At 48.2% G+C, this 24061-nt stretch overlaps 1 long non-coding RNA gene across 3 annotated transcripts in view; it reads right to left on the reverse strand.

The window, feature by feature from the left end:
- Positions 1 to 24061, reverse strand: part of LOC138567069 (uncharacterized) — a 178765-nt gene that overhangs the window by 143390 nt on the left and 11314 nt on the right. Inside the window, exon 1 of one of the 3 annotated variants that reach the window (XR_011302096.1) lies at positions 7608 to 7756. The exons of 1 other annotated variant lie outside the window; for it this stretch is intronic. This is a non-coding gene — a long non-coding RNA (uncharacterized lncRNA). Of the gene's footprint in view, positions 1 to 1238; positions 1297 to 7607; positions 7757 to 24061 lie in introns of those variants that run through there. One more of the 3 variants, XR_011302095.1, reaches the window with a different exon arrangement.

A 24061-nucleotide genomic window follows, 5' to 3' on the forward strand; every position in this document is an offset into this window, starting at 1 on the left:
GTCTTTGGTGGCCCCAAGAAAGTAAACTGACCCCACCCCAACTAATGTGTGCCACGCTGGTGCCCGAGGCACTGCTCCGCCACCCTTCGCCCTGTTCGTTGCCTGTGTCTTCATCCACTCCAGAGGACTGGATCAAGAAGGCACCTGCACCCCACGAGGAACTGCCCATTGGATACAGACACCAGGCATCCAAAGGCCCTACCCCCCAGCCAACTGCTATGCCGCAGACAAAGCCAAGCACCACCAGCTCACACATAGTCCAAGTGCCCCCGACACAAACCACCTGGGAACAAACCTGCATAGAGTACCTGCATACTTCCACAATGCGCACGTGAGCACCACAGCAAAGCGGCCATCATTTGGTCCATCTCTCGCCCCTAACCAAACCCGCCGCCATCTTTTTCAGATCCCCAAGAGACCATGCAAATGGCAGCGGCAGCACAGCGTAAAACCTAATAACAGACTGAATAGAACATAACCCTTTTCTGTGGTGCCCAGTTGAACTACCCGCCTGGGCATCTGACATCAGCTTGGTGCAAAGGCAAGCCTGACTGTGGAAAGTCGGTCTCTTATCAGCCACCCTAGCCACCAAAAAAGCCAGACTCAGCCCTTCATCCGATACATTTGTTTCCATTAAATTGCACTATTACAGTGCTTAGAAGAGGAGGGCATCTGCAAAGCACTATATGAAAATAAACGCATAACCCCATGATGTCCCAAACACAGGCCAGCCTGAAAAGCTTGACCACAGGCTTCCACCACTACATTTTTCTCATAGGTCTCACTGGACATCCTTTTTTTTGCTCCGTTTACATCCGACTATGCTGCCATCAATATTGAACGCCAGGGCATTTTCGTCAGAATAAGCAACGAAGACCTTTGTGCTACCCTCATGGTGCTAACCCAATTGCTAGCTGCCAGCTTCTATAAAGATGGATAAGATGTCTGACAGAAAGCGGGACTGGAAGGGAAAGAAGGCTTGCCCGGACAGGAAGCAGGTGGAACAGGAAGTCCAAGCAACAGCATCACCCAGTGGAGACGCACCAACGAGAGCTTCTACCCTGTTGCATAGGTTGAGTTCAGACTAGTGTCGGCTTGGAAATGAGACTAGGCCCTGTAGAAAGAGCCTCTGTGATTGGCAGGCACGTATCACCTGACCGCTGTCTCTACCCTATCACCTGATGCTGAAAGATCATGAGCAGTCGGGGAATCTAGCCACCAGAAGAACGCTCGGGTACCTTGGCTCTGTTCCGGTCGTCTCCGAGGTCTTGGTTTCCCAGTAGGCCCGCACTTGCCGACTGCCGCAGAACAAGGGGACTGCGTCGAAGTTACAAGCGAGAAACCAGACCCACTGCGCATGCGTCTCCTTCCCATTGGGCACTCGTTATACATTAACAGCAATAACTTGGTCGTGCATACAATCAAAATGGATTTAATGAGCATGAAAACAGAGGTCTCCATTAGCACCAAACACTCTCCCAGCAGAGAGAGGTCATGCACTGCAGGAGCGTGCTAATATTTCCTGAATGCACGCACCAGAAATTATGCATCGTCTACTGCACAAGGAATAGACCATTTATTGCGGGGGGCATAGTGGGTGGGCGCACAGCACTCTGTTGCCTCTCAGCCATGTCTGCACTTTATGAATCCCATTCATACATAGAGTGGGTGGTGGCGGAGCAATGGCAGAGGGGGCGTCTAGAATTATCTAATATTCCCTATGGCCGCCGCCTTGGAAGAGAAAGAGAGGATGGTTATGTGGGAAGATAGGAATGGGAGGGTTTCTCAGCATTCCTGAGGCTATATCAGCCTCCACAGGAGCTTAGCCCAGATCTCACATCCAGAACTTGCTCACACCTGCCCGTAGTAGACATCACGTCTGTACTACTGTGGTTTCCGCGTGAGCCCACACTCTCAGGGCCCTTGCTGCGACTGGCAGTCTAGCTTTGCAGGCTTGCCATAACTCCTCGTTTAAATATTGCCTGATACCTCAGCAGCTTCAGTCACAGTACTCTTTAAGAAAATCTCACTGATTCCTCTAGACCCGGCCTCTTCATGGCAATGCTCTTATCCTGCCTGGGATGGTCCATCTCCGATGTGATATTGGAGATCATAACTTGCTGGATCCTTTCCCAGCCGGCTCTGGGCCAGCTGTGTAGACTTCCTCAGTCTGGTTTGGTCTCCATCATGGATGATCTGTGCACAGAGTTGGATAAAGGCAGTGTCAGTGGGTTGATTGGGTAGGATATCTTGACTGTATTCCACACCATTGGCCTCATCATTAGTCTGCCGGTAACCCGTGGGTGCTACCGACGGGCTACTGGCATACTCGCCTTACCACTACCCACACCTGATATCCCGGTGTTACCGGGATATTGCGGGTGTCAGCAACAGCGGTAAATTCCCATTCCATGGAGTCCCATAGGAGTCCATGGAATGGGAAGCACTGAATCACCGGCACTGTTGCTAATGGTGCCGGTGATTCAGTGAATACTCTCCCGGTAGGGGCCTGAACTACCAGCAGGTCAGGCCTGCCAGTAGTTCACTTCCCCTACCGGCAGACTCGGAGTATGTTGGCCCGGGACAAATGCCAGAGCCGGTAGTACCAGACGTTTTACCAGCATTTTTCCCCAGGCCTGCTTACTCCTAATGAGGCCCCATTCATTGTGTTAGTCTAATTGACCGGTTGACTCCATGCACCTTTGAAGGCTTGCTACACGCTCAACTTAATTCCTTTTTATCCAATTGCACAAAAGTGGCTCAACTGCCATCATTTGTTTCCGCCTTGGTTCCACAAGGGAGCCTCACATTCGCCAGTATTTGTTAACATCCATGTTGTTCCATTGGCTGCACTTATGACATGGTTTTGATTTGTGTATTTTATGATCGCAACACTATGGCTGACCTACTTAGATCTTGCTTAAGAGCAGCCACAGGGTGCATTTGTGGGAATTGGCTCAAGCTGAATGATGGAAAGGCCGAAATAATGGAAGAAGAGGGACCCGATGAAATATGGACATCTATATGCCTTAGAGATGAACAACGTGGTAATTACCACCCAGAGAGTGTTGACTCATGCTTCTCAAAGTGAGGCCCTTTCAAAATCATGTCTCCATTACCTAAAAGTACCATGACATTTTTTTTCTCTTATTTATACTATGCACTATCACCACCAGAGTGGTCCCCTGGTGCTCTGGCAGCTCTGAAAGGCAAGGTGATAGGGTAAGTTAGTAAGACATAGCAGGAGAAAGAGCATTAGCACCCGGGTTGGGGTAGAGTGTCAATCAGATGGCTAGGAACATGGACTTGAACCGCTGGTACAAGCCCGCGTTCCAAGCCGCCTGACGGCCGGCTTATCCTGCCATTTCCCCCCCCCACCCACAGACCCCATTTTTTTGTTTTCCCCCCTACTTAACTTATTTGGGCGACAGCAAGTGCTGCTGCCGCATCTACTCCTTTCCCTTTAGTCTGGAAGGCTGCCATGGAAAGGGAAGAGGGGCTCCGTACGGAGCCCAGCCTTCTCTTTCCATGGTGGCCATCTTGGTAAAGGATTCTCATTCATTGAACAGGGCTCACGAGGCGTCCCGTTCAATGAATGATCATATTTCTTTAGCGGTAACCCTGGGTGCTAATTGCGTGAAGCTCCTGTTCCAAGGGCTGGAACAGGGTTTAACGACCCGGGCCCTCATTATCCGCCCTCGCTTGGCTCGGGCCGATAACTTGGGCTGCCGGACAGTTTACCCCCGTTCCAACCCTTGGAATGGGGGCTTAACGCCACAAGATAGCTGTGATGTGCTGTTGGCAGCTTCAGTTTGGTTTTCACCGTTCACTGAGTTTAGGTGTATTTTCAGTTGGTAGCCTTCGTGTGCTGTTCTGCAGGTCTATGTGTGGTATGTTTCGTTGTTGCAGTGTAGTGATGTGAATGCGGTTGGTTGTGGTTTGAAGATATGGTTGTGGTTAGTTTAGAGTTTGAGAGGTGTATGCAGAGGGATGAGTTTTTCATTATTGGGGTTGGTTGCAGACATTACTGTCTAAGTGTGCTGCAAGCTAGATGTTCACATTTCTATCTAGATGTGATGCAAGCTAACATTCATATTCCTGTCCCGATGTCACACAGGCCAATAGTCACAATCCCGTCCAGATGTGATGCAGGACAAAAATTCTGTCTAGATGTGACACAGGCTAATAATTACTATTCTGTCTTGATGTGACGCAAGGTAATATTCACATTTCTGTCTAGATGTGATGCAGGCTAATAACTACAATTCTGTCTAGATGTGACGCAGGCTAATAACAAAAAATCTGTCTGGATGCGACGCAAGTTAATATTCACATTTTGGTCCCGATGTGATGCAGGCTAATAATTTGAAATCTGTCTAGATGTGACGCATGGTAATATTCACATTTCAGTCTGGATGTGACGCAAGCTAATAATTACAAACCTATCTAGGTGTGACGCAAGCTAATTACAATTCTGTCTATATGTGATGCAAGCTAATAACTACAATTTTGTCTAGATGTGACGCAAGGTAATATTCACATTTCTGTCTAGATGTGATGCATGCTACTAATTACACTTCTGTCTAGATGTGACGCAAGGTAATGTTCACATTTCTGTCTAGATGTGGTGCAAGCTAATAATTACAATTCTGTCTAGATGTGCCACAAGGTAACATTCACATTTCTGTCTAGATATGATGCAGGCTAATAACTACAATTCTGTCTAGAGGTGATGCAGACTAATAACTACAATTCTGTCGAAATGTGATGCAGGCTAATAACTACAATTCTATCTAGATGTGATGCAAGCTAATAACTACAAATCTGTCTGGATGTGATGCAGACTAATAGCTACAATTCTGTCTAAATGTGATGCAGGCTAATAACTACAATTCTGTCTAGATGTGACGCAAGCTAATATTCATATTTCACTTTCCATGTGATGCAGGCTAATAACCACAAATTAGGCCGGAGTAGCCAGTGCAGTTAGAGTGCCATCCACATAGATGTGAGGTGTCGCCAACCAACAGCTCTCCTAGTTCGATACATGGCTTGCAAAACAGTACGCAACTCAGTGGGTGTATTAGGTGGGGAGAGTTACCAAATTCAATTGGGGACATGCAGGCCACAAGCTACTGGGTGGTGGATTACATAGTATATGGGAGAAGTGGGCCAGTTTAGTAGGGCACAGTGATTGCTGTGCCACCCTGTCCACACCCCACTTAATATGTCTGTCGCTGCTGATTGACGGCTGCCTGCTTCCTGCTTCCCCGGTTTACACTGGCAGACGCCATCTGGAGCTGCTTCTTTTGGAGCTGTCCTTTGCCTGTGGGTCCTTAGCCGAGAAGGCTGCCAGGGAAGAGGGCTGTCCTAGGCATTGGAAATAAATAGGGCTGAAGGCCCGATCCCAGTGCTTGGGGGGCAGGATGGATGCAGCAACAGTAGTAGAGAGGGGGTCAGAGTGTGCCCAGTAGCGTGGGAAGGAAGAAATGGGAAAATACCTTCATGGCTCGCAGTAGCGAGTTAGGAGCAGCCAATCGGGTCATGGGGATGAGGGGGGGTGGGTGAGCGGAACTAGCCGCTGGTCAAGGAAGCAGACGGGAAGGGACGGGCAAAGTGCTTGGAGTGCTGGAATTGGACAACAACGCACTACAAACAACAAAAGGGACTCAGTTGGGGTCGGAGCGTAGATAAGGGCCTAAAAAAGGCTCACCTGCAACACACAAGCTAAAATGGCTGCCATTATCTTGGCAACCATCAGAGCGAGCGAGGAACGTGGTGATAGTCTGTATCATGACACATGTGCCTATCTGAACCGTTCCTTAGAGCAAGCAAGGACTTGGGCACCACCAGCGTCTAGCTGTTACACATTTCTACGGCCTGACAGGCTGCCGGGGCCTTTATCTGGGAGTGGATTTCCTCTGTGCCGAAGCAACAGCACTTGTCACTTGGCGAAAACTGAATTGAGTCCAAATCCTCACCTGTAGTCCACAATCACAACCCTCCAATTCCGTACACACGAATTCAAATGGTATGGTTTGGCCAGGAATTGAAATTGCAATTTCCTAGAACCAAGGAAGTGGTAGAGATGGGCGAGGGGGGATGGGGAGAAATGGGAAAGAGGGGGAAGTAAGATGAAGTGGGAATGTATGATGGAAGCGGAGGAAGAGAGGAGAAGGGTCAGTAATAGATAGGACAAGAGAGAGATAGTGGAAGGGTAAAGGAAGAGGAAAGTGCGCAGGAAGGCGGGAAGCATGGAGGAAGGTGAAGGAAGAGAGGGTGCAGGGCTAGGGGAGAAAGGAAAGGAGGGGGAGGAGGAGAGGAGTCAGGAAAAGATGATAGATGGAAGGATGGAGTAGTATAGGGGCCGGGGGTGCAAGAGGGATGAGAGATATCAGAAAACAGTGAAGAGAGAGAAGGAAAAGGTAAAGGGTGCCCAGGTACTGGAATGGGGGAATGACGGTATGAGGGGACGGAATATAAGGGGTCAAGGAGAGAGAGAAAGAGATAGAAGAGATGGACAAGGTAGAAGTGGTGCATCTGCGTCCCAGGTGTGGCAGTAACCACTCAGGAAGGAGCCTGGACACAGATGCATCGAATAATCTCCGGCTCAAGACACAACACGAAGGAAGAGGGGAGAGCATGAAGGAAGGGGGCAGGGAAAGGAAGAGAGAAGAGACTGGTCATTAAGTAGGGTGAGAGGGGAAGAACAGGGGCAGGGGAAGGAAGAGAGTGTTCTGGAACAGAGTAGAGCGGTAAAGAAGATAGATGAGGGGTAAAGAGAAAACGCGAGAGTGTGTCAAGGTAAAGAAAAAGGGAAAAAGTGACAAGCTGGAGGGAAGAGTGGAAATGGGCAAGAAGAGGAGAAAGAGAAAGACGACTGGTAGGGAGCAATGAGGAGGGAACGAAAAGGGGAGTAGAACCAGAGGAAAAGGGTGAACTATTGGGGGCAGGAGAGGGAGGAAGAGAGGGAACGAGCGGGATAAACAAAGAGTGATAAAGAAAGGAGAGGTGAGATGGAAAGGAGATAAGAAAGGAAGATAATAGAATAAAGAAATAGAGGAGATTAAAGAAGACCAGATCAGGATTGAGAGGGAGAAATAATAAAGTAAAGGGAGAATAGGGAGAGAGAAGGAATAGGGGAGAAATCTAAAAAGAGCAGAGGAAGATGGGGCAGAGGAAAGAACGGGAGAAAATAGGGGAAGGAAAGAGAAGCGAGGTAAAAAGAAAGGGAGGGAGAGGGGAGCAGGGAGGAGAAGGCAGGGAGAGGGATGGACAAGGGAAAACAGGGAGAATAGATCGACGAAGGAAGAAAAGAGAGGCCCGGTATACTGATCTGGAGGGGTGAAATAGAGAGGGATGGGAGGGGTGGCAGAGAGAGAAGAGACCGCTGCATTGCGAACCTCTCTCTGATTTTAGGTGAAGTGGTGGGCGGGTTGCCGTGGCAACATGATGTCCTTTCTCCAAAGATAAAGCTAGCTGCGTCCTCCCCTTCTCCTGCAACCCCTCCCCCACCAAGTCTCTTCGCTTTTTCCTTTCAAAACAGTTTATAGAAACGAAAAGAAAAAATGTCAGAAAGAAAAAAATCATGTTTACTAAAGATGTACCTGCCCAGAAGAGCGACCGTCGCCTCTCTTCCCGCCGTTCCTCGGTGCCCTGCGAAGCAACAGGTCAGTGGTGAGATCTTGCTCGCCGCTCCACCCCCAGCCGAGGTAAACATCTCTGCAGTGTCCCTGGGTGACCGGCCCTCGACCACCTGCCTACTCTCCGAGATAATGCAGTTATGAGGGCTCAACATGGCCTCGGCTCCCCATTTTCACAAACCCCATTGCCCCTCTCTGGCTGTCACCTGTTGCCCCTCGAGTCATTCCCTGCCAGAGGCAGAGTGGACTCAGGGAGAAAGGGGGACGCTTAACTACAGTTTCTTACCTCTCATAGGTCAGCAGGGCTGGGAAAGAGTCACTCTGAAGAATTGATTTGCTTGGATGCAGAGGCGTCTTTATGGGAGGGCAAAAGGGGCACGTGTCCCGGGCCGCCACCCTGGAGGGGGCCCCAACATGGCTGCCTGATTGAAATCAGCCAGTGCCATTTTTATTTTACAAAACGAAAAGAACACATACCATGTTTTTTTGGTGCACTGCTGAGGTGCCAAAACTGCAGCCATGCTGTTGATGACCAGTACATTTTGCTTGGATCAATTCATCCTATAATGCTTTTTGTGTTCACTGTGGTACACACAGTTTGTCCAGTCATGATAGCACAACTCCTGTAGTATTCTCATCCATCTGTGTGCTATACATAGATCATGTGCCATACCGAAAGTTGAAATGTATATAGATGAATTTGCCATGATTGCTCAGAAGATAGCTCAGTTTATTAGGTATTGGTTAAAAAGATATCTGTTCATATGCCAAAGCACAGTGCTAAATTCCAGAAAGGCCGACTCGGCATTTCCTATGTCTGTTGTCGATAAACTTGCATATACTTTTGTGATAGTAACACTTAATGTGTGCTGCACAGCAATCTAATTGCGCCAGTTAGCGCTAGCTATAGAAAGTGATGTACCTGGTGTAGGTCTTGAGCTTTGTTCTTCCAAATGAGGGTTGTTAAAACTGACAACCACTCCCAATGAGGAGCGTACATTTTTAGTAGGGCGAGGTAATTAGGTTGTCAAATTCGAGACACTGGAACCAAAGTGTTGAGGCGCATATTCCGGCGTTTCCAGCAGTGATCCAGGACAAATCATTTTATGCCACTGAACTGTACTGTGCTGTCTCCTGTAAAAAGCTTTGCCTTCTCACTTACGGATGGAGTTGTTTAGCCTAGTGTTTGATATTGTTATTCATGTAGGCCATTTGAGGGGAAGGGATGGTAGATAGAACAGAGCCAACCAAATGTCACAGACCTCTGGCAAATATATTTTCCAGTCTGCTCATTTGTCAAAAATCAGTCTGCTTTATTATACAATTTGAAAGGTACTTCTGTCAAACTGGATATTAAATTATGCCTCCTATTGTAAACGATTATATGTATATTGGCCTACGCCAAGTCGCATAAAACTGTACGCGAATAACTCTTTACGGCAAGGTCTTGACCTTAGAAATTGATGTAAGCCGCCATCTTGAATCGAACCGCCATTTTAGGTTCTCTTGCTGTGTAAAAGTCACCCTGAACATCAAAATGGTGGACGATGCCATTCCGAACAGAACCTGGTCGTCATGACCTCCGTACAGCTAATGTATAACGTGCCTGCAGGCCACTTGTTAGGGTCGTGAACTGAGACCTTGTCCTTCTGTTGACCTGCATGTAAATGGATTACCTGTATCAACGGAACTGATCTATGCACATACTAATGAATAAATTAGAGTTGACCTGGCAGATACCCTAGACCTGTTATACATTCATGGAATGGTTAACCCGTGAAGGGGTTGAACAACAGGCTGTAGAAATGTATAAAAGCCTGAATGTCCCAATGTACAGTCTCTCACTGAATACATCGAACCCCGTTGAAGTTTGTTGTGTTGCACTGAGGGCCGATAGCTATCTGACTGTCATTTGACTTTGTCATTGCTTGACCTTAAAATAAAGTACTTTGTATGTTCCTTTGTAACCAGTGTTTGGTGTGTTTCCTTTGGGTTCCCCGGCCTCACATTATTTTCCTCTTTTCACACTTCTGCACATACTAAGTAACAATCTTCAATTCTGTCTTTAGGGTGTGTGTAAAGCTTTAAAATGCAATTTGAAAATCCCATAGGAAGCCATTAAAGCTCACATAATTTAATATTGTGATGCTAGTATACCTGCCTTGGTGGCACTGAAAATGAAGCTAGAATCATTGTCCTTTTGCATAAAATAGTTCTATAATAATTTGCTTTTATATGTTGTCATATTGGTTTATTATGTGAATTGTGTACTTTCAAAGTCAGTTCTTTAAACAATAAGGCATTATTTTAGTTCATGAAAGCGATGCACTCACAAATAGTTGGACCTTGCTCTATGATAAGAACTGGTAAACAATATGGTCAAAGGCAGAAATTGCAGATTGGGCTCAAATCTCAGCTTCACCTCTTAACCAACATGTGTGATCATGAACAACTCATTTAATCTTGTTTTGCCTAACTTGTCCACATTTCCAGTCTGTAAACGTTTGAAAATTCTCAGGGTCCGATCCTGTTCAAGGCACAGTGAGCCTGGTAAACACCATGCTTCATTGAACCTTTTCTTTATGCCCAGGTACCATCCTCGTTCTCAGGCGGTCCTGGCCGTCGGCACAGAGGGCGATACTGCTGTCTCACAAACTGCCTGCATTTCGCCTGTTTTTCTAATTAATGGGCGGATTGCAGATTTCCGGCAGCAGTTTCGTATAATTGCACAACATTTGGAATTTAACAAAAGTGCTGTCCAAGACACTCCTTTTTGCATTCCATTTATTTATTTATTTTTTTTAAATATTTTATTTTCAACAGGCAGGATAAAGCATTACAAAGTATGATCAATCACGACAAATGGCATAAAGGAGCTACAGAAGGTTGCTCTTCCCTCCCCTCCCCCGGGTCCTAGTATTCTTCTTCCTGTCCCCGCTGGGAGTTATCGTTCCGTAAAGTTCTCCTGGCTAGTTGGGGCTTGTATGTTAGGGCTGGATACTTCTGATCAAAGTCTAGGATTGGGCCCCAAATGTTCTCAAAGCGATGTAGGTGGCCTGCCCCGGCAGCCGTCACCTTCTCTGCGATTAAAATGTCCCAGATTTTTGCCCACCAAAAAGGCATTAGCGGTCCCTCTGCGGTTTTCCAAGTGCGAGCTATTACGTTTCTGCCCGCCTGTAGGCATTGGGATGGTAGTTTGGCCATGGGGCCAGATCTAGGGTAGATCCCGGGGACTGGGGCTCCCAGGAGGATGGGTTCGGGTTCCAGGGGAAGTCGTACCTGAGTGATGTCTGTGATTGTTGCTAGGCATTGTTTCCAAAAGGTTTGGGCCCCCGGGCAGGACCACCACATATGAAAGAAAGTCCCTACTTGGCCGCATTGCCTCCAACAGTTCGGGTTGAGTGTGGGGTTCATATGGTGTAGTCTTAGGGGAGAATAATACCATCGAAGGAGGATTTTGTAGGCGCCTTCTCTGTTCGTAATGCAAGATGAAGAAGTGTGAGCCCGCGACCAAATGTCAACCCATAGCTGGTCTTCGATTGGGCGGCCTAGGTCTGCCTCCCATAGGGCCATGTACCGGGTTTTGGAGATTAAGAAGTCATTTTGGAGGCGTTTGTATAGGGTGGAGATGCTCCCTCTGGTTGGGAGGTCATTTAGGGTCAGTTCAATGGCCGTGGGGGGGCGGGTGGCGGCTTGGCGGGTCTGTGGATGGGAGCACCAGTGGCGCAGCTGAATGTACGTGAATCTGTCCTCTTCCTGCAGTTGGAAGAGTTCTTTACATCGTCTAAAGGTGCAGGGCTGCCCCCCTTCGAAAAGTTGTCCCAGGGTCTCCAGGCCTCCCGCTATCCAGGATCTGAAGTTCCTAGTGGACCAGCCAGGTGAAAAGGCCGGGTTCAGGAACACCGGTGAGGAGGGGGTGAGACCCACTGGGGTTTTCTTTTGTTTCAGCGCTTTATCCCAGGTAGCAATAGTATGTTTGGTGGACCTCAGGAGGTTCTGCCATTGGCGGCGCTCGGAGGGATTGATATGTGGGAGAAAACGTAGCGGGAGCTGCAGTTGTGCCTGTTCGAGGTCCACCCATCTCGGGCGGTTGGTAAGTGTCTGCCATGTTCTGATGCAGGCGAGTTGGGCCGCCATCTGATACTTTTGTAGGTCTGGAACTCCGAGGCCCCCTAGTCTAGCATTGCCCAGCATCGTGGTCTTAGGGATTCTGGGTTTCCTCCCTTTCCAAATAAATCGTGACATTTTCTTTTGTAGATTTTGAAGGGCCGGTGCCGGGATTGGTACTGGAAGCGAAGAGCAGGCATACAGGAACCTTGGTAGCAAGTTCATTTTACAGGCCGTGATACGACCCATCAGTGAGATTTCTTGCGCCGCCCACCGTTTTAAGTCCGTCTCGAGGTCCGTGAACAGTGGGAGAAAGTTTGCCCGATAGACTTCTCCCGGGTCAGCTGGAATCTGGACACCCAGATAACTGATGCTCTTAGTTGTCCATTGTATCGGACATAGTGGGGCCAAAGCCTCCCGGACCTCTCGGGGAAGGGCCACCCCCATGGCAGCTGACTTCCGGAAGTTGATGGCAAAGCCGGTGACCTTTCCATAGCTCTCTATCTCAGCTAGGGCCTGAGGGAGGGAGGTGCGAGGTTCTGTGATGGTTAGTAAGACGTCGTCTGCGGTAGTCAGTCAAAATCTCGAAACCAAAATATCGAATACAAAAAGACCGAAAAAAAAAATATCGAAAAAAAAAATATCGAATTTTTTATTTATTTATTTATATATGTTTTTGGGGTCAGGTAAGTAAAAAAAAGGGGTAAAATAAAATCACTATGAACCGTCGTCTGCATATAGGGCTAGTTTATGGTGTGTTGTGTTTGATTGGAAGCCCTTGATCTCCGGGTTTCGCCTGATCCGTTGGGCGAATGGTTCCATGATTAATGCAAAGAGCAGTGGCGATAGCGGGCAGCCCTGTCTGGTTCCGCAGGTCAGGTCAATGGGGGGAGAGAGAATGCCATTGACTCTGAGAAAAGTCTTGGGCGCAGAATAGTTAGCCAAAGTCATGGCGCAAAACTCCGGGCCAAAGCCAAAGGCCTCGAGAGTAAGCCTCATGAAGTTCCAGTCCACTTTGTCAAAGGCCTTAATTGCATCCAGGGCCAGAAGCACCAGCTCTCGGGAGTCTCGGGAGGCAAGTTCCACCAGGTTCAAAGCTCTACGAATATTATCCGTGGTAGAGCGGTGTGTGATGAAGCCACTCTGGTCGGCGTCAATTATCTCTGGCAGGATCCGGGACAGGCGGGTTGCTAGAATTTTGGAGTATATGTTGGCATCTATATTGAGCAGAGCAATCGGTCTGTAGGACGCCGGATTTTTCGGGTCGCCGCCAGGTTTGGGCAGCAAGACTGTGATTGATTCTTGCATTGACGGGGTTATAGTGCCTGTGGTTCTGAATGAGTTGAAGAGCTGTACCAGGGGTGGGAGGAGTTGGGGTTTGAAGACTTTATAGAACTTTGCCGTGTAGCCATCCGGGCCAGGGGCTCGAGACTTAAGGGATTTTATTGCCTCATCGACTTCTTCGCCGGTGATTGGGGCTTCCAGTGAGTCCCGGGCTGCGTTCTCCAGTCGGGGGAGCGCCGCCCTTTGCAAGTATTCCCTTTGTTCTTTGACGTTCCGAGGCGGGGCGGTCATTACCTGGGTCAGGTGGGTCGATGCGATTTGAAGCTTGTCGTGATCTGAATATTGGGTCTTGCCCTGCTGATCACGTAGGCCCACGATTGTGTTATTTCTTCTTATCTTGGCAAGTTTAGCCACCAGTAGTTTGTTTGCTTTATTATTTTTGGCATAATAGAACTGTTTGGCTTTCGTCATTTGATGGGCGGTGTATTCAGCATAGTGGGCTTCAATTTTCTTTCTTGCTATTCGAAGAGCCCGCTGCGTTTTAGGGGTCCAGCCCTTCTCCTTATGGGTCTTTTCTGCCTTCTCCAGTTCTTCTTCGAGGCCCTGACGAATTTGTTGTTTGTGTCTATGATAGGCTGTCCCTTTGGCAATCAGTTCTCCCCGCACCACTGCCTTCATTGCATCCCAGGTGTTGGCTAGGGAGGTATCTCCGCTAGGGTTTTCCTTAAAAAAGTTGTCGATCGTGGTTGCGATTGCGTCTCTGAGTGGCATCTCGTTAAGGATGGGGTCATATAGGGTCCATCTGCGCCGCTGGGGATCAGGAGGTCCCTGGACTCGGATTTCCAAGGTTACCGGGGCGTGGTCGGATAGGATTCTGGAGCCTATGGTCACCTCCTCAGTGAAGGCGAAGATTTGCGGGGATATTAAAAGAAGATCTATCCTGGAGAATGTCCGGTGAACATAAGAATAGAAGGAGAAGTCTTTTTCAGATGGATGGAGCGCCCTCCATGAGTCCACCACCTCTAGAGTCCTGAATAATCGCAGGAGAGCTAAGGCCGTGGTGTAGTCTCCGGCGGAGGGTGGGTGCGATTTGTCCTTTACGGGGTCCGGGACCCCATTAAAGTCCCCACCGATCACTATCCGGCCCTCCAGAAAGGGAGAAAGAGTAGTGGTTAGTGAATCATAGAAGGGCGCTTGGCCCGAGTTCGGCGCGTATACGGAGACCAGGGAGAATAGCTGTCCCGCTAGCAGGCATTTCACTGCAATGTAACGTCCTTCCGGGCAGCTTATGGTGTCCAGAATCTGGGGACTCAGCCCCCTCCGGAACAGGATTGCTGTGCCACCTCGCTTGGAGTTGCCGGATGCGAAGAGTTGCTTTGGAAAGTCGCGAGAGTGTAGGCGGCTGAAGTCTGCCGGTAGGAGGTGAGTTTCCTGTAGCATGGCCACAGCGGCGGTATCATTCTGGAGTTTTTGTAGAATTGATTTGCGTTTAGCAGGTGAGTTCAGTCCCTTGACGTTTAGAGAGACAAACTTCCAGGTTTGCTGTTCCGGAGCGGGACCTGGGGTCGCAGCTGAGGCTTGTGGGAGGGGGGGAGCTACTGAGGAATCAGCCATTATGTCGTGGGAGATGTGACCATCTGTTATCCTGCTTCTGGGGTTTTCGCTCGGACCGCCAACGGGAAGTCCGAGATTTAACTGGGGATGGGGGACCCATTAAGGGGTTGGGCCCTCCCCTGGCCAACGGGGCCGTGTAACGGAGAATAGCCAACATGGCTGAAAGTATGAGTGAGATGCTCCAAGGACTCATAGATGGAATGTACCTTGAAGCTGGGCATGGGCCGTGGGGGGGGGCCCGCTGCATCGGGGATGGAATTTATCCGCGTTTTCAAGAGTGGTGGTCGGCTCCGCCGAGCTGGGTCATAGGGGTCGGGAGAGTCCCTTGTGGGGTCGTTCCAGGTTATCTTCTCTTCCTAAATCTCGGAACCCTCGACCATGTGTTTTGTTTGGACCTAGGGGAGGCTATGAGGTCCGAGTCAGTCGCCGCTTCGGTGGCCTGTGGGGGCGAGGAGTTAGCCGGGACCGGGTGCAGTATACTTCCAGCATCGTCTAGATGATTGATCCTGCGTATGGTACCCTTATAGGAGAATTGCAAGGCTGTAGGAAAAAGCCATTTGTAGCGAATTTTTTGGGCTTGAAGGAAGGTGGTTAGTGGGCGAAGGGCTCGCCTTTTCTGGAGGGTCAGCGGAGATAGGTCTTGATAGATCTGAAGAGGAATCCCTTGGAAGGTGATTTTGTTCTCGGAGCGACTTATTGCTGATATGGCTTCCTTCGTTGTAAAGAAATGCACCCTGGTGATCACATCAGGAGGGCCGTCTGACTCCACTCCACGGCGGGGGTTCAGTCTGTGAGTGCGATCCAGTAGCAGTAGTGAGTCCTCCATATCTGGGAGGAGAGATTGAAAGAAGAGGCCCACGTATCCGGCAAGCTCTTGGTCTGGGACTGACATAGGAACCCCCCTGATGCGGAGGTTGTTGCGCCGGGCTCTGTTCTCCAAGTTTTCCTGCTTATACTCCAGGATTTCGCATTTGTCCTGCAAAAGCCCCACGGCGCACTGGATCTCAGTCAGGGAGGAGGCGTGGTCCTGGGCTCGATCCTCAATCTCTCCCACTCTCTGTTCCATCTCTGAGACCCTTTTATCAGTATTCTCCAACTTGGCGGTAAGCTCAGACATACATGATCGAAATTCGGTTTTAATGTCAGCCATGAACTCACGGATGTCCTCCTTAGTTGCTAACGGTCCCTTGTTGTCCAGGGATTCTCGTGAGGCGGAGGGAAGAGAGTCCAGTTTCTTTGCTTTGTCGGAAGACATTAGCATTGTTGCTATGTCTGAGGATTTGGTGGATTTCGGTTGCCTGGACATAGTGTGGCCCAGCAAGAGTGGGTCAAGGGCCACTGGCGATTCAGGCGTAATAGTGGCGATGGCTTGAGAGTGGCAGTGTTGTCCCGGACTCTCTGGTACCAAGTTGGGTAGAGGGGATGGCGAACGTGGGCCGGGGCGCCCCAGGAAGCAACAGGGGAACGAGCGGGAGCAGTTTAGGTGCCGGAGCACGCCAGTCCAAGGTGGGCTCTCGGAGTGGAGGGCGCGGATCCAGATCGCCAGGGGTGCCAGCAAGATTCCTGGTGATAGTGGTGGCAGTAAAGGGGTTTATTTCTCAGTTAAGAGTGCAGCAGAACGTGGCGCCGCTGACCGGAACCATGAGCCAGGAGGTCCGCTTTCGCAGGGGGTGCAGAGACTGGAGGCGATGTAGTGTCGCAGTCACCCCACAGTTGGAGGGAGAGTTGATCCGTGCTGCCCCCTCGAGGACTCTCCGGTCTCAGCCCCCTCCTCTGGAGTGGAGGCGAGGGGGTGTAGCGGAGGGCGAGAACGGGGGGGACCGCCGCTGCGTGTTGAGGCGCGCCCCCGGTGCGTTTGGGGCGGATGCAGGGACCTCTCTTCCTGGGGTCGTCCGGGACAGGGGCGAAAGCAGAGAAGGCCCGGGGCCCGAGGCACTTACCTCGCCCTCCGCCGCCCGGAATATCAGCTGGATCGCCGGAGTGCGGTCTGGGTCCCTCCGGTCATGTGGGGCGGGAGGTTTCTGGGTCCAGAACAGCTCAGGAGTTCATAGGAGGAGCTCCGAGTTCCCGGGTCCCGTCCGTCATCTTGGATTACGTGGCGGAGGGGCCGCGAGGTAAAAGCGGTCCGATTATCTTCATGTCGGCAAATCTGGGTCCTAGCAGCTCAGCGGCGGGGCTCCAGACCTTCGCACGTCCCCTCACCGAGTCGGGTCCGAAAACGCTGCCTGGGAGCCTTCGAAAGCTGAGATGCAGCGGGCGTCCCACGGAGGCCATCAAGGAGGCGACTGCATAGTCCGCGCTCCAGGCCACGCCCCCCATTCCATTTATTTTTAAGCTTTCCGCAGCGCTGTGAAACAATCCTCACCAAGCCCTCCCTCTAACACCACAGAAGACAAAAATCTGGTCATTACAGGAACATTGCAGAGTGATTTTCAATTATGCGCAATATATCTACTTAAACCAACACAATTAGGATCAGGCATACTTGTAAGATTTCTTTTTTTTTTTATTTAAGAAACACTTAATCTGACATGTTCTCTCAGTGCAAAGGCACATGTCTAGTTAGATGTGTAAGGTAAGTTGTGACTGGGAGGGAGGTGGGCAACCTTACCTCTGTTCTCTGGTCACACTCCTCCACAATGGCAAAAGTGCAATGCGCAGACCACCACCAAAGGAGGTACTGTATGTGTCGGACATTCTTACACTGTCACTAATGTGGAGAAGTGACACCAGAATCCACCTGCAAACAACCTGTTTACGGAACTAGTGGTTGCCAGGTTGGTTTTCAGCCAATGCTGGCAATGGGCGCACAGGCTCCTGAATTGGCGCATTGTGTGCTCCCTTAGTCAAATCCCAGACCATCAGAATAGGTGTTAATTACCAAACATGTCGATAAACATTAATCTGACATTTTTGACAATTTAACCTTAGCCGAGAATCGAGCCCTCAGTCTCTAAGTCATTTAGTTCTAAGGGTATGCTGTTAAAAAAAAAGTCTCACTCATGCTTTTACTGGCTACAGTGTTGAATTGTATATAATAATTGTGACTATTGATATATTGCACACCGAAATGTCATTTGTTTCTTTGCTGACTAATGTATGTATTTATTTATTTATTTATTTATTTATTTATTTATGTATTGGTCATTAGCAAAACCACCTGGAGACAAGACAGAGGTATTGGTGGTGGGCTCTCCCCTTGATCCTGAACTTTGGGTGTCCTCCTTCTGGCCTTCTTATCTTGGTCCTCTCCATGTCCCGGTTGCTACAGGGAAGAATTTAGGAGTGGTCATCTCTTCCACTCTTTCTATGGATGCGCAGGTGTCGGCCGTGGGTTAAGCTGGCCATTTTCATTTGAAGATATTGACAAAGGTGCTTCCCCTTTTACCCCGGAATCTTAGGTCACCTGTGGTGGCGGCTTTGGTCGTGAGTCACTTAGACTACTGCAACACACTCTATCAAGCCCAGCCAAAGGGTATTATGCAGCGGCTTCAGCGCCTGCAAAATTTGGCTGCATGAGTGGCAACTGGATCTCCATACGGGGCTCATATTTCGCCAGTTTGCGCTCTCTGCATTGGCTGCCTGTGGCCAAGCAAATTGAATTTAAGGTACTTTGTTTGGTCCATCGGGCCATGCATGATCTAGGCACTGAATATTTGCAGGCTAAATTGACCAATTACTCTCCTAATCGGACACTACAATCAGCTTCAGCTGGCCTGCGATGTGTGCCATCCTCCCACTGCTCTTGAACTGGAGGCCAGGCTTTTTCGCTGCTGCGGCTCAATTGTGGAATGAACTTCTGCTTCCATTAAAAGATGTGTCCAATCATTTTTGGCTCAGAAAGACACAGAAGACCCACTTGTTTTAGATGGTATTGCCTGATTGTTTTTTTCCTCCCTCTCAGCGCCATGATACCTTTGGGTGACCGTGTGCTTTACAAGCTTTCTGAACATAACACTTGAAAAATATAGCTTCTAACTTATATCTACAATCTACGCAATCTGTCTACATGGTCGAGCACTTTCACTTTTAATGATACTGATAATCTGAGTCTTCTCTCTATGCTGGGGTATGTGTGCCTTTTTCATATGGCTACTTGACTGTGCCCTGCATTTGAACTACATCTTTCTTGTGGCTGCTATTGCTAAAATGTTTCCTGTACATATGCTTGAACACACCTACCCTCGCCCTGGACTGAAAATGGTACCCTACAAATGCTGCTTGCTTATTATTCCGATTGAAGCTAGTCTGAAGATGGCAAGGAGGACTGGTAAGGATACCTGTTAAGGATGAAAATACAGGAGCCACGAGTGAAGGTAAGCATCTGCTTTAATTAGGTTCCTGGAAAAAGAGCCCCCCCCCGCCCCACTGCTACACAGCACTCAACTGCCACTCAACTCCCTCCAATGCACAACCGCCAGCACGCATATGTCATAACAAGCACTGGTACCGCGCAGGGAGATGCGCGGCATCCCAGCAGTGGTTTAACTTCCAGCGCCACTCCTTCCCTCTATGCAAACCAACCTAAAAGAAAGTCTTTACATTTTGTGGGGCCTGGCGCAGGCGATGCAAAGCCCTGCACATATCTTCTTCACTTGTTGAGAACAGGTCATTTAATTCTCCTTGTCCCATTCTCAATGCCCCCATTCTCAATGCCTGCTCTTGATCCTTGCCACTTGACTTTAGGCCATTAGATTGGGCCTCTGATACAACTCCATTCCAAATCTTCTTGGGAACCTATTATGTCATGACTTTCTCTGCTCAATTCTTGCTGTTGTGGCTTATTCTCGTGGGAGTTCATTCCGTCTTCAGCATTGCCCTGTGTAAATCCAGATGGTTCTTCCACCAGCGGTCCATCTCCTGCCACAAACCTTTGCTTGTTCCCTTTCACTGTGCCTCAAGACATTTCGCTAATTGCCTGTGACTACATTTGGCTCCACCAACCAAGATTTCTACAGTCCCCAAAATACAGTTGATTAACTTCACGGGAGATAAATGGGGAACCCCTTTTCCACTCAGCCTTGCATTCCTTTTTCGGACCCAATCACCCAATCACCAAAGCTGTCATGCACGCACAGCTCAGGCTACTTCTGATCTGCACCATCAACACAAAACAACACAATCTTGCTTTTCCACTTTCTTTCAGATCCTCAAGAGTGCATGGAGACCATGCGAATGGCTGTACACAGTACAATTTCTAATAACTAACATAAAATAACTTAACATAACACCCCTGGCCTGGACACTGGTATTCTGGTGCACCCAGCCCCTGTGTGTCTTAACAGGTTTAGTCACCATACGCCATATGAAGCTTCACATGTGAAGGTGCTGCCATCATTTGCCAAGTGCAGCCTCATATATGTAGGTGTTGCCATCTTATGCTCATAATAGCGAGGATAGCTCAGCAGCAACGTGCTCGCCTTGGAAGCAAGACCACACGAAGCAACACAGGTTCGATCCCCGGGTCTGCGCTTAGAAACCGCTGGGTATTTAAGACCGCTATAAATACGCAACAAAAAAAACAATTATGCAACTAAAAAACAAACAATTCCTGTAACAGCACCTCGATGCCCGTGGGCTGTGGAGCGCTTTAAAAATGCAAAAAATAAATATACATGAATTTTAATTTTAATCGAGAAAGAGTGTTTGGCATTTAGCTGCTATACATGACTGGGCAATTCCAAGATTGTACGCTTACATCAGTAAATGCGATGCAAAGACAGATGGATTAACCAGGTGAGGTAGGGAGACAATGATTACAAATACACATATGGCATGATAAACATTTTGAGTTTTTGCAAACAGTATGTACAAGATATTTTGGGGTGTTTACATCTATGTACAGGGGAAAGTGCAGGGTGGGGGGTTCATAGGGTTGGGGCGGGGGGGGGTGGAGTGATAACCACCAATCAATCAGGAAGGAAATGCTTCTTGAAGGCAGTCTTGAAGCTTTTTAGAGGGGGAATGGGCTTGATTCCAGGGGTGAATGACTGAATGTGAGAGGTAGCACTGGGAGGACAGGCAACAGAGAGTTTGAGGAGAGGAGATCTTAATGTGCAAAGCAGTGAGTAGCAAAAGATGGAGCTAGCCAGGTGGGTGTTCAAGGAGAGCTCATGGCAGAATCTGTAGTCAAGAAGGAGGAATTCATAGTGGGAGTGATTGTCCATGGGCAGCCACCCCACGTGGGGGTGCGCAGAGGTGTGTGAGGATTGTGGGAGGTTGAAGTGCATGCTGGAAGCAAAGTTAAGTGTCTTTTCAAGAGTAAAGTAATAGAGAAGGAGTCCCATGCAGAGGCTAGAGCAGTAGCCAAGTTTGCAGATGACAAGGGTGGTGATGAGTGTCCCATTGGAGTGAAAGGTGAGATAGGGGCACATGTTAAAGATGTTCAGGAGGTTTATCCTGGCATCTGATGCCGAGCAAGTCATAAACTACTGAAGTCCCAAATTGCAGTAGGGTTGCAAGCCATGGGGATGGGATGAAGGCGTTGGGGGACAGGAGAGGTGAGGATGAGTGAGGCATTAGAAGTTGGGAGGTAGAGCACTTTAGTTTTGAAGGAGCTTTGCATCTGGCAGTGTAGCACCATCCAGTGGTGTATGATAGCCACACAGGCCACACATTATGTGATGGTAGAAGATAGAGGCAGGGTGACGTGTGTCTGAAGCGGCCGCCTAACGCACTGATCGTGTACTGAGCAGCGAGTAGTGCGGTGAGCGGTGCGGCTTTACACTCGGATCCACATTGCTTAGATCTTTCCTCTAACCTGCTGACCCTTGCCGCGCAGACCTGGAGCTCCGTAAGACCGCAAGATCAAAGCACTGAAACTTCAATACTATGGCACCGTACTCTGTATTTAGTACCCTGTGTTCCGTGCCGGTGCCGGGTGCTGGCCTCGGCGTTGGGGATAGACTTCAGTGACCCAGTAATCCTTTGGTGAGTTTGGGGGCTGAGATTAATTTTGGCCGCCCAAGAGGTTGCAGTGCTTTGCTAAATCTGAATGATGGCTGAAAAAACTGGGGAGCTGTTTAAAAAGAGGCATTCAACCTTTTTTTTCAGTCCTTTTGACTCGACCCTATTGTATTTGATCCTTTTGTTTTAGATCCTTTGACTGGATACCGGCGACAACGTTATCAGTCTGCAGTAGTGCACACAACTCACCAGCAGCAGTAACCCTGCACTTCCCCCTTTATTTGTGACGACCCATAACTAGCAGTGGGTGCAAACTACACCCTGGAGTAAACGGGTTATTGGCATAAGCCCTAGATGAGGGGGTTTGTCAGTGCTGTATCTGTGCACAGGGCGTGAATAGGGGTATACAAGAGTCAGACGGAGTGTGCCTTTGTCATAAATCCCAGCGGACCCAGAGAACCAGTAGCTGAAAGAGCTACTCTGATACTATTGTACTAGAACGTAATTGTATAGAGGGCAAATATTAGCACTGTACCTGAGGGTACCTGTTCATTATAAATTGTGACAACTATAGTCAAAATAAGTTATTACCAGAGAAAGAGCTTACTGTCTTAATGCAAGTAAACATTACTTCGATGTATAGTGTAATCATACCGCCCAAACTGTGTTCCTATGCAAAAAAGCAAGAAACGCAACAACCTAACATCAGACTCCCCCACCACAATAGTACAAGATAAAAATAACAGACCAGAAGGCCTGGGAAAGTGTACACAAGGAGGGAAGTGAACTGACAAACATCACAGGGTTCTTTGCGGCAAGATTAGATGCTAATAATGAGAGCATGTGCCAAAGAAGAAGCAATGGAATCGTAACACAGATTAAGAACGACAGTATGGCGGTGGAAAATCATTTGCTACTAAACTTGTGTTATGACTTTAGGCGTGACTCCATGGGTATACCATCATCTTTGCTCAAACGGAAGACTATTACCCAGGAGCGCTGTGAGAATTTGATTGGAATACATTGATCTGCATCACCAGACCTCGGACGGATTGCTGCCGAAGTAGCTGGTTCTTCAATTTCCACCGTCGAAAATGCTACTCTGTCAAGCTCATCCTTTCTGTCACATGATGCCAGGCGTGATGCACTATCAGCCATTTGGAAGCGGTATTTGGGTTATGTTCATCCCTAATGAAAGAACATAGGGATCTTAATATTACAGTGGTAAAATAGTGGACACAATACTATCGAACGATGAGCCCAGTACTAGTGCACCCAAAAGAGCAGAAACAGATGAACATGATTCTACAGACAAACTAGAAGTGGAACAGGTGGCAAATGGAATCAGCACACCTGTAAATAATGGTGTAAATCAAAGTGTATTTTCTGGGACTTCAATAGCCATGAATGACAGCGAAGATACGTAGAACTATGGGAAACTAAAAAGATCCCATAGAAGACGAAACAATAGGAAATTGCTAAATAAGACCAAATCGCAGAAAGGGGGACCTAAGAAAATGGCAAAAAGAAATGGGAGTTGCCTGGCAACATTAAAAACCAGTGATATAACTTGTATCAGCGTCAAATCAAAATGTTGTCTGAAACTGATTGAACAAAGTAACAAAAACAGAGTATCCAACATTGCCACCGATAATCAAGGGCCCCTGGATCAATGGATGAAAACAACTAAGACAAAAAAATCATCAAAACAGTGTGGAAATCCTATCTATAGGACAAGATGAGGAAGACGTGGCTGATGAAGGAAAAACAATATCCTGGGATAAGAATGGAGAGCTACGGAGAAATGACTGGGTAACCAAAAATTGGCAAACTAACGCTAATAAAGGTACCCAAAGATTAACAATGAGAGCCACTGACATTGAAGAAAGCGAGTATCACATAAATACACAGACATCAAGCTTTGATCAAAAGAGGAGTGGTGAAATTGTGGAATCTAATCAGGAACGAGGACTACACTTGATAGAGACTGAACATTGAGCATCAAATACACAGCTAATACAGAACGCTCAAAAGCAAGAGATCTACTACCAAGAAGAAGTTTGGAAAATGATCAAAAGCTTTCACCTGGTGAAAACTTTACAAATTACAGAAATATACCCAATAAGTGAAAGTCCCTTTCTAAACATGCAAAGAGTTATGAAATTAACTACACTATGTTCCTCGGTTGACGGGGATTATTACCTATGACATTGTGTCCGTGGAAATACCAGAGTCATATGACCATGACAACTGGGCCATAGTAGAATTTGTGTCCCCAATAATTCCTGAATTATTCTGTGCTCTCTTGGCCGCATCACTACTGAATATAGGCTGCAATATTATTGCAAGTAAGAAATGTGTTGGTGAAGAAAATAGACCTATAAAGCAGAGGTCAACAAATGTAAATCAGAGAACAGAGTATGGCTTCCAAAGTGAAAGGCTCAGCGTGTTAAATGCTCACTCTATTGTGGAGCCTAGCGCTAAAAATAAGAATTTGGAAAATTGGA

This window comes from Ambystoma mexicanum, chromosome 2p (assembly GCF_040938575.1).
Source record: "Ambystoma mexicanum isolate Mex_15411 chromosome 2p, UKY_AmexF1_1, whole genome shotgun sequence".
Classification (NCBI taxonomy): Eukaryota; Metazoa; Chordata; class Amphibia; order Caudata; family Ambystomatidae; genus Ambystoma; species Ambystoma mexicanum.